Source organism: Mycteria americana, chromosome 5 (genome assembly GCF_035582795.1).
Source record: "Mycteria americana isolate JAX WOST 10 ecotype Jacksonville Zoo and Gardens chromosome 5, USCA_MyAme_1.0, whole genome shotgun sequence".
Lineage (NCBI taxonomy): Eukaryota > Metazoa > Chordata > Aves > Ciconiiformes > Ciconiidae > Mycteria > Mycteria americana.
Window position 1 is genome coordinate 56346385 of NC_134369.1, and position 8115 is coordinate 56354499.

Consider the following 8115-nt stretch of genomic DNA (forward strand, 5'->3'; position numbering starts at 1 on the left):
CAGATCTTGCAGAGAAAACTGAGATGTTTTGATGAATTAAGTAATAAAAGAAAGCATTTACTGTAAGCTGTGTCCCTGCCCTCTGTCACATTTGCTGCACTTTGCCTAATTCCTGTTGCCTGTTTTCTTTTCAATTCTGATATTAAAGTCACTTTTGAACCCTGGGGAGAGCTGATTGCTATAGAAGGAGATCAGGTAAGGTCCTTTGTACAATCTTTTTCTATACGCATGCATTTTTTCATTTAAAACCTCCAAACCACTGAATCTTTGGATGCTCCAGTATACTGTGACAATTTGAGGGGAACACTCTTAGTGGTATAAACCCCTTACAGCTTTGCTGACATCACACCAACTGCACATCTATTCTTGCTTCCTTTCTCCCTAGGTTTTTCTCTTTTTCCTTCCTTTTTGATATTTCTTTTTTTGTAGAAATCACCTCTTGGAATCCACAGATACTTTTTTTTTTTGGGGGGGGGCGGGAGGGTAACTTACTAAAGCCACTACAGTACTTCTAGAACCCTTTATCATAGATGAGTATTCTTGTCTTCAGTTCTTCTAGATTTCATGCTAGAAATTTTACAGGGGTGAGCACTGAAAGATTCCTCATGGCTTTTGCCTTTGAACTAGGCTCTTGTATTCCAGTACCAGTTTGGGCTTAGCTAGTGTTGACCCCTCTGATGTCTTAGAGTTGAGAATAAGGTCTTTACTGGAGTAGCATCAGCCTTGTGTTCTTGACCTCTGTGTATGTTGCTAAGATGTTTCTGGCTTTATTCATTCTCCATGAAATGATGTATAACATATGTTTCTTGTTGCAACTTCAGTTCCCATCTTTACCATCTATTAATTTTCCTTTTTTTTTTTTTTAATACTTGTAAAAGAAGGGCACAGCTGTTTGAGTACCTGATTATATTCTGATTTTAAAAAGGTGTGATGTTAACCACCAAGCTGTGAATCAGTGTGTTTTCACTTAGTAAAAAAACTGGAAGTAGGCAATTCCTTGCCAGACAAAGGGCTGTTGAGTGTGGAGAGTACCATGGGATGAGGAAACAAATGGTACTGTGCCACTAAAGGCTATACTACAGTTTACATAAACACCTTTAAAGCTCTCTTTAAAGCATAGAAGAGTATGAAAAGCCTTTATTATGATGTTAAACTGTTTCAGAGCTATACAAGAAATACAGAGAACTACCCCTTAAAGCTTTTGTTTAAACACACAGGAGTTTTGCCACCATAATTCATTTTAACAAGCTGCACATGATGCAGTGCAAGAGCACACAAGACCAGCTGATGGAGTCTATCTGAATATAAATGTCAAATTTTGAGTTGAACAGTAAGATACACTTCCTGCCTCAGATTAGCAATGTTGGGCTCCAATGTAATCTGTATAGATTTGCGAAGTGTGCCGCAGCTACAGGTCAAAGGTGACATAAGGACACCATTTCAGCAAGCAGCTCCTAATGGTGTCAGGAGGTTGCTTTGCTGAACAGATGGCTTTGGAGCAAACAAGAAGCTTCTGTTTGTTAGCCTCTATCTTAAGAGGCGGGAGGATAAGTCTGTTCTTGAGGGACTATCATACTACTGGGCAGTGAAACTACCCCCACTTCAGAGACCAGCATAGCAATTTAGGGTTTTAAAAAATACTTTACAAATGCTGAGCCTATCTTTCCATGTGCTGTAGCCTAGCACCAGAAATAAATGGCCATAATAGAAACTCACAAAAAATAGGAATATCTGTCTGCCAGCTGCAGTATCTCACTGTCTTGAGAGCACAATAGACTATTGTGTGGCTGAAGAAAAGTCCTTTTTCGTTTCCTTTCTGCTAGAACTGAAACTGCTCCAGGTACCAAGCACACACCTTGAAAGAATGAAAAAGATGACAAATGAGGAAGAGAGGGTTGATAAGGCACATCAGATTATTTATTTATATTTATTTTCCCCCTCCCCCTTTATGCTCAGTTTACATGCTATGGTCAGAAGGACAGAGTGCATTATGCCGCCTTTCTGGAAGGGAGTGAGAGGAGATGTCCCCTCCGGGACGGCCGGCAGCGGGCTCGGGGGAGCAGCTGGCAGACCACAGGCGAGGGTGGGAGCTGCTCAGGTGGAGGAGGCTGCAGAGGGAGGTAGGATGGGTAGCAAGAGCAAGGCTACTCTTTATCTGATCTTTTGCAGCCTAGAAAAGGCCTATTTCTTTCAGACACCGGGCGTCTTGGTACACATTCAATTAGATAGATGTACTCGGTGCCAGATTTGGGTTTCTGCGAAAGAGGACTTTGCGTGAATACTCACAAGCCCTCGCGTGACAACAAACTCTTCTTTGCCACCTTGGTTTGCTGATATTTGATCTCTCTGCTTTATTTACTGTGCTAGGTCAGCCATGTGTATACCAAGACCCTGTACGAAGGAAGTGACTTTATTGCTTGATTGCAGATAACATTAACAAGGGGGAAATCAGACTTGCACAGTAATTAATTTAGTAATTTCTCATCAGTATAAATGAGACAGATGTTGCTTTACCACAGAGAACGGACTTATTTGCTTCCCTTCTTTTTTGCTGACCAGTTGCAGCCTGGTTGTAAGATTTCCCATCAATGTGTTGCTATGTATTTAGCCATGAAACTGTAAGTCAATTTTTATAAGTAATACAGAGAATTCATTAGAATTTCAATTGCTTTCCTCTGTATGTTACCATCTTGCCCTGTGGCTTGAGTTTAGAAAGCCTTGACTTGGAAACAGGCAGACAGATGTCAGCAAACCAGAAATTATGAGAGATGAATAGTAGCTCCCAAAATTATCTGCATTATTCTAACAGGTGTCCATGTGCATGCACTCATCAGCGGTGTACTCTTCGCTGGGTTAAGAACTGGCTGGATGGCCAGGCCCAAAGAGTGGTGGTGAATGGAGTTTACTCCAGTTGGCAGCCGGTCACAAGCAGTGTCCCCCAGGGCTCTGTGTTGGGGCCAGTTCTGTTTAATATCTTTACCAATGATCTGGACGAGGGGATCGAGTGCACCCTCAGTACGTTTGCAGATGACACCAAGTTGTGCGGGAGTGTTGATCTGCTTGAGGGTAGGCAGGCTCTGCAGAGGGACCTGGACAGTCTGGATCAATGGGCCGAGGTCAATTGTATGAGGTTCAACAAGGCCAAGTGCCAGGTCCTGCACTTGGGCCACAGCAACCCCATGCAACGCTACAGGCTTGGGGAAGAGTGGCTGGAAAGCTGCCTGGCAGAGAAGGACCTGGGGCTGTTGGTTGACAGCCGCCTGAATATGAGCCAGCAGTGTGCCCAGGTGGCCAAGAAAGCCAATGGCATCCTGGCTTGTATCAGAAATAGTGTGGCCAGCAGGACTAGGGAAGTGATCGTGCCCCTGTACTCAGCACTGGTGAGGCCGCACCTCGAATACTGTGTTCAGTTTTGGGCCCCCCACTACAAGAGAGACATTGAGGGGCTGGAGTGTGTCCAGAGAAGGGCAACGAAGCTGGTGAAGGGTCTGGAGCAGAAGTCTGATGAGGAGCGGCTGAGGGAACTGGGGTTGTTTAGCCTGGAGAAAAGGAGGCTGAGGGGAGACCTTATTGCTCTCTACAACTACCTGAAAGGAGGTTGTAGAGAGGTGGGGGTCGGTCTCTTCTCCCAGGTAACTAGTGCTAGGACGAGAGGGAATGGCCTCAAGTTGTGCCAGGGGAGGTTTAGACTGGATATTAGGAAATTTTACTTCACTGAAAGGGTTATCAAGCATTGGAACAGGCTGCCCAGGGAAGTGGTTGAGTCACCTTCCCTGGAGGTATTTAAAAGATGTTTGGATGAGGTGCTTAGGGACATGGTATAGTGGTGGTCTTGGTAGTGTTAGGTTTATGGTTGGACTCGATGATCTTAAAGGTCTTTTCCAACCTATACGATTCTGTGATCCTGTGATTCTGTGATTCATGCAAGTAATCCTCTTAGATGTATAGTTTCCTTTCAAATATGCACTCATGTATTTAATCTGTATCTTACAGTACCTGATGTTGGGCTGCTGGCAGAACCATTGAATTCCACAAATAGTGGAATAATCTTCTAATAGTGGCATTCGATAATCTTCTAATAGTGGAATTCAAGCCATTATCGCTTGAATTAAATGCTTGTACATCAAGGAGTCAGTGCAAGCTGTTCAGAGGAAGTATCCAATGCTACAGGCAGCTCCAGGAACTGGGGGAATCATGGACTGTTGAATAGATCCAAGGCATAAGTGAATCAAGGTGAGGGAAAAGCTTGGGCTGGGAGCACAAAGATGCTTTTCAAGTTCGAGGAAAAAACAAAAGCTGCTGATTTATGACTAATAAACTGTGCTAATGATGTGGTTAAAAGTCTGATGGGTCAAATCTCATGTAAGAGATTTCTTGTGAGAAAATAAAAGATTATAGAAGAGAAGGAATGACCTTACTGTGCCATGATTTGGACTTCTCCAGTCAAGGAATCAGAAGCACGGAAAGGTGTTTTGTCTAAAATTGACCCTTCCTGTGCTGGAATTTAACTCTTTTCAGACAGATGTTGCATGGGCAGCTTTTCATGTTTACATGCCCAGTTCAAATCAGGCAAATTGTATTTTGAGTCCACATTTGTTGAAGAGAAACTGGAGGAGGACACAAATAAGCAGGAGTCTGAGCTCTATAGCAGCGCTCCAGATGGTCTGCAAAATCAAGCAGGTGTGTTTGATAAAAGCCTTTGATAAGAAAATGATGTTCTCATTTGCTCTAGCTACCAAAGCTGTAATTAATCAATTGCAGCAAAATACCTGATACAATATAGGAAAGATCTCGGCTTGGAGGAATGGGGTAGAGTGAATGTTGTTTTATTCACACAGAAAAGGAGTCTGGTTTGGCATTTATAGTGAAGAGGAACATTACCAAAGACAGCACTTTCTCCAGTCTTGTGCTAATGTAGTTGGTATGTTATCTCAAAAGCTTACAAAGAAAATATCACCTTAACACTAAGGTGTCTACTATGTCTCACAGCAACCTGGAATAGCGATAATTATTTATATGCAAATCCAAGCAATAATTAAGTCCTAAATTGCTCTGTTTAAAAAATTAAGAAGCTTGTTGAAAGCATTTGCGTTGATATCTTTAGTGGTAAGAAAACATAATGATTCACAATTAGTGTTGAATTTGTAGTTAGAAAACATATTCTGCTAGGTGAGAGATGGGAAATGCTAGTTTTCTGCCAAACAGGCAGGTGCTCGAGGAGATCCCTGCCCGGGAGCGTGCCATCTCCATTGCAGCATCCCTGGCAAGCTGGGAGGGAGCCTTCCAGTTTCACTCCTGCTGCAACTGCTCGGGAGGCTGCACAGATGCAGCAGATGAAACAAAGAGCAGAAATTAGTATTTCCCCAGCTGTTCAAGCTGATGTTCAAAGCTTCCCTGTACAATAAAGCCAGCTCAGCTCGAATTGCCTACCGGTTTCTGCCAACTGGATATGCAGATCGAGACTTTCCCAAGTGGGATCTCCTAAATACGTATTTATACACCTGAAGGAAGGAGTCTGAGTTTTGATTTGGAAAGCCTTGATTCTTCTGGGCCCTACTAGCTTAGTGGGACATTGAACTTTATGGGACATTCAAGCTGTTCACATACAAGCTTCCGTAGCCTTTACTTCAGGCAACCAACGAAGGCTTTGCTTTCGCAGAGCTGCCTCCATGCCCCCCTCTTTGGAGAGCCACGCAGATGGTGGAAGGTGCCTCGGTCTGCAAGCGTGCGGCCATGGCCCCATGGAGGCAGCTGCCAGACCCCGGGCAGCCAGTCTGGCAACTCAAGTGACTCTGTCCTGCAGTCACGGAAGCGGGAACTGCTGCCTCATCCCAGGCAGCATGAGAGCAGGGACCAAGATGCACCTGGTTCACTGGTGACGAGTGGCCGTAAAGTCTTACCTTGACGGGGAGGGTCTAACTGCACATGGCGTTTTTGCAGGATAGTAGTAGGGGAAGTTGTCCAAACTTCTGCTTCCAAGGTGGAAACCAAAGCAGTGCTGTCTGTGGAGGAGATGGCAGTGATGCCACCTCTGCTGCTGGACCCAAGGGCTGAATACCCACCAGGGCCGGGCACAGCTGGGGCCTCTTTACAGGCCAAAAATCCTGTCTCTGCCTGCGGAGATCAGAGAGGGAAATAAAGGTTGTCCGAGGACTGGGGGCCTGGCTTTGCAGCCAGAACAGACATTTCCATAGGCATAAAGCGGAGCTGTGTGATCACCTGTATCAGTTATACATGACTATTTATCATTAATCCAAGGTTATTGAAAGCATCGGTTTGAACTTCCTGCATCTGCTGCTTCCCAAGGGTTCACACAGAGATCAATTATGCAATGAAAGACTTTAATAAAAGCAAGCGGTGCAGCTGCCGCTTTGGTAGGAGCTGCGAGCACAGCCAGCGATGAGGCCATCGCTGCCGCGTCCAGGCAAGCGTTGCCCTGCCCTGGCTTTGCCCGCCTCCAGCGCGGTGCAGGCAGTGGGATGAGATGGTGCACCCTCTCAGAAACATTCACCTCATCAAATCTTATAGCTCTTACTGCATTTTGTTAGTGTAGAACCTGGAACACCTTGTGTTTTGGGGGGGAGAAGAAGTTGAATCAAATACATACTCGTCTTATTCCCAAAATGGCTTGGTGTGAGAAGTTGCAATACAGTTTTATAAATTATTTTCTTAGCATAAATGTTATACCCAAAGCCGAGTCCTTGAATGATGAGTGGGGAGGAGGCTGCAAAGAGCTCGGCTGTGACATGGGGAAAGTTTCTGGGAAGGTCAGGACCAGCTCACAACAGCGTTGTTTCCCAGCAGTTATTAGTTTCTTTGCCTCAGTTTCCACTTGGATAAACCAGGCAGTTTCAGGCATCTGGTGCTCCTCTGGCTTCTGGAGTTATAGATAAAATATGTGCCTTTAACTCTTACCGGTTTTCTCTCATTTTATTCACAAAAAGTACCTTGCCTTTACTTGCAAGGCCACACAATACTCCAGCCTCCTGCCTTATGACAGGAAGGCACAATGTTTCATTTTTCATTAAAAATGGGTTTAGGTCAGCAGCAGTATGGAGGTATCCATTTCCATGTACATTTTTCCCCTTGGACTCTTTCAAACAGAGTGACAAGAAGGTGTTTGCAGCATCCTTGTTGACCCGTGGAAGCCAGGTTTCCATCCTTCTCAGCACCGGGAGAGGAAACCCATCCGCCATCACTCCTGCCAAACCAACCCTGGGGACCTGGCGCCGACCTCAAGACCCACTGACCTCAAGTATGAAGCTGTTGAAACCCAAGGTGTTTCTGAGCAGCATCCTCCTCCACACATCACCTGGTGATCCCTCAGGAAGGCTGCACTTTGCTTAGCGCTTCAGATATCTCAAGGCATCTTCTGAGTGCCTAAGTAGGATTTTTTTTTGAGATTTTGGCATTATCATGTTAAGTCCAAGTTGATCTATTCCCTGCCATAAGGGCTTATGTTTATGAAAAATTATTTCTCAATGCTTGACCATGAAAAAGTTATGGCAAGTGTTGCCTTGATTTCAGCAACTGATGCTACAGTATTAAAAAAGAAATCTGGTGTCACGTAATTTCTCCTGAGCTGAGGTTAGGGTTGGGTATGTCGGTTTCTCCCCACTGAGCTGGTGTAATATTAGTTCAATGATTTCTTATGGCCTGGAAACTGCAGTTTGTCACAGAATAAAGACAGATCTTGTTTGGTTTAAACTGTGACACACTTCTGACAAAATAAGACCCAAGTTTGTGTTTAGGACGAGGTGTCCTGAGGGGCAGCCAAGGCAGCAGCGGGCAGGACGCCGATGGTGGGTCCAGGCTGCATCCTCCAGCTGTGACCTCTGCTGCAGCTAAAGTTTCGTGGGTTACAGTGAAACCACAGTGATAAAACATCCCCAGTGGTGGAATTCCTTAAATATGGGCGTGCTGAGTCCTAGGGAAACATACTTAGGGGGATTAAAATGGACCCACCGTGTCCTGCAGCCGTTCCCGTCTGGGGCTGAAGGAGGAGTGGGAGCCTTGCCACAGTGGGCTGCTGTTCCAGAGGGGAGGAGGAACCCCCCCTCTGTGGGGCTGCGGATCTCATCTTTTCCACCTAGCTAGAATCAGCTGGGTCTGGCT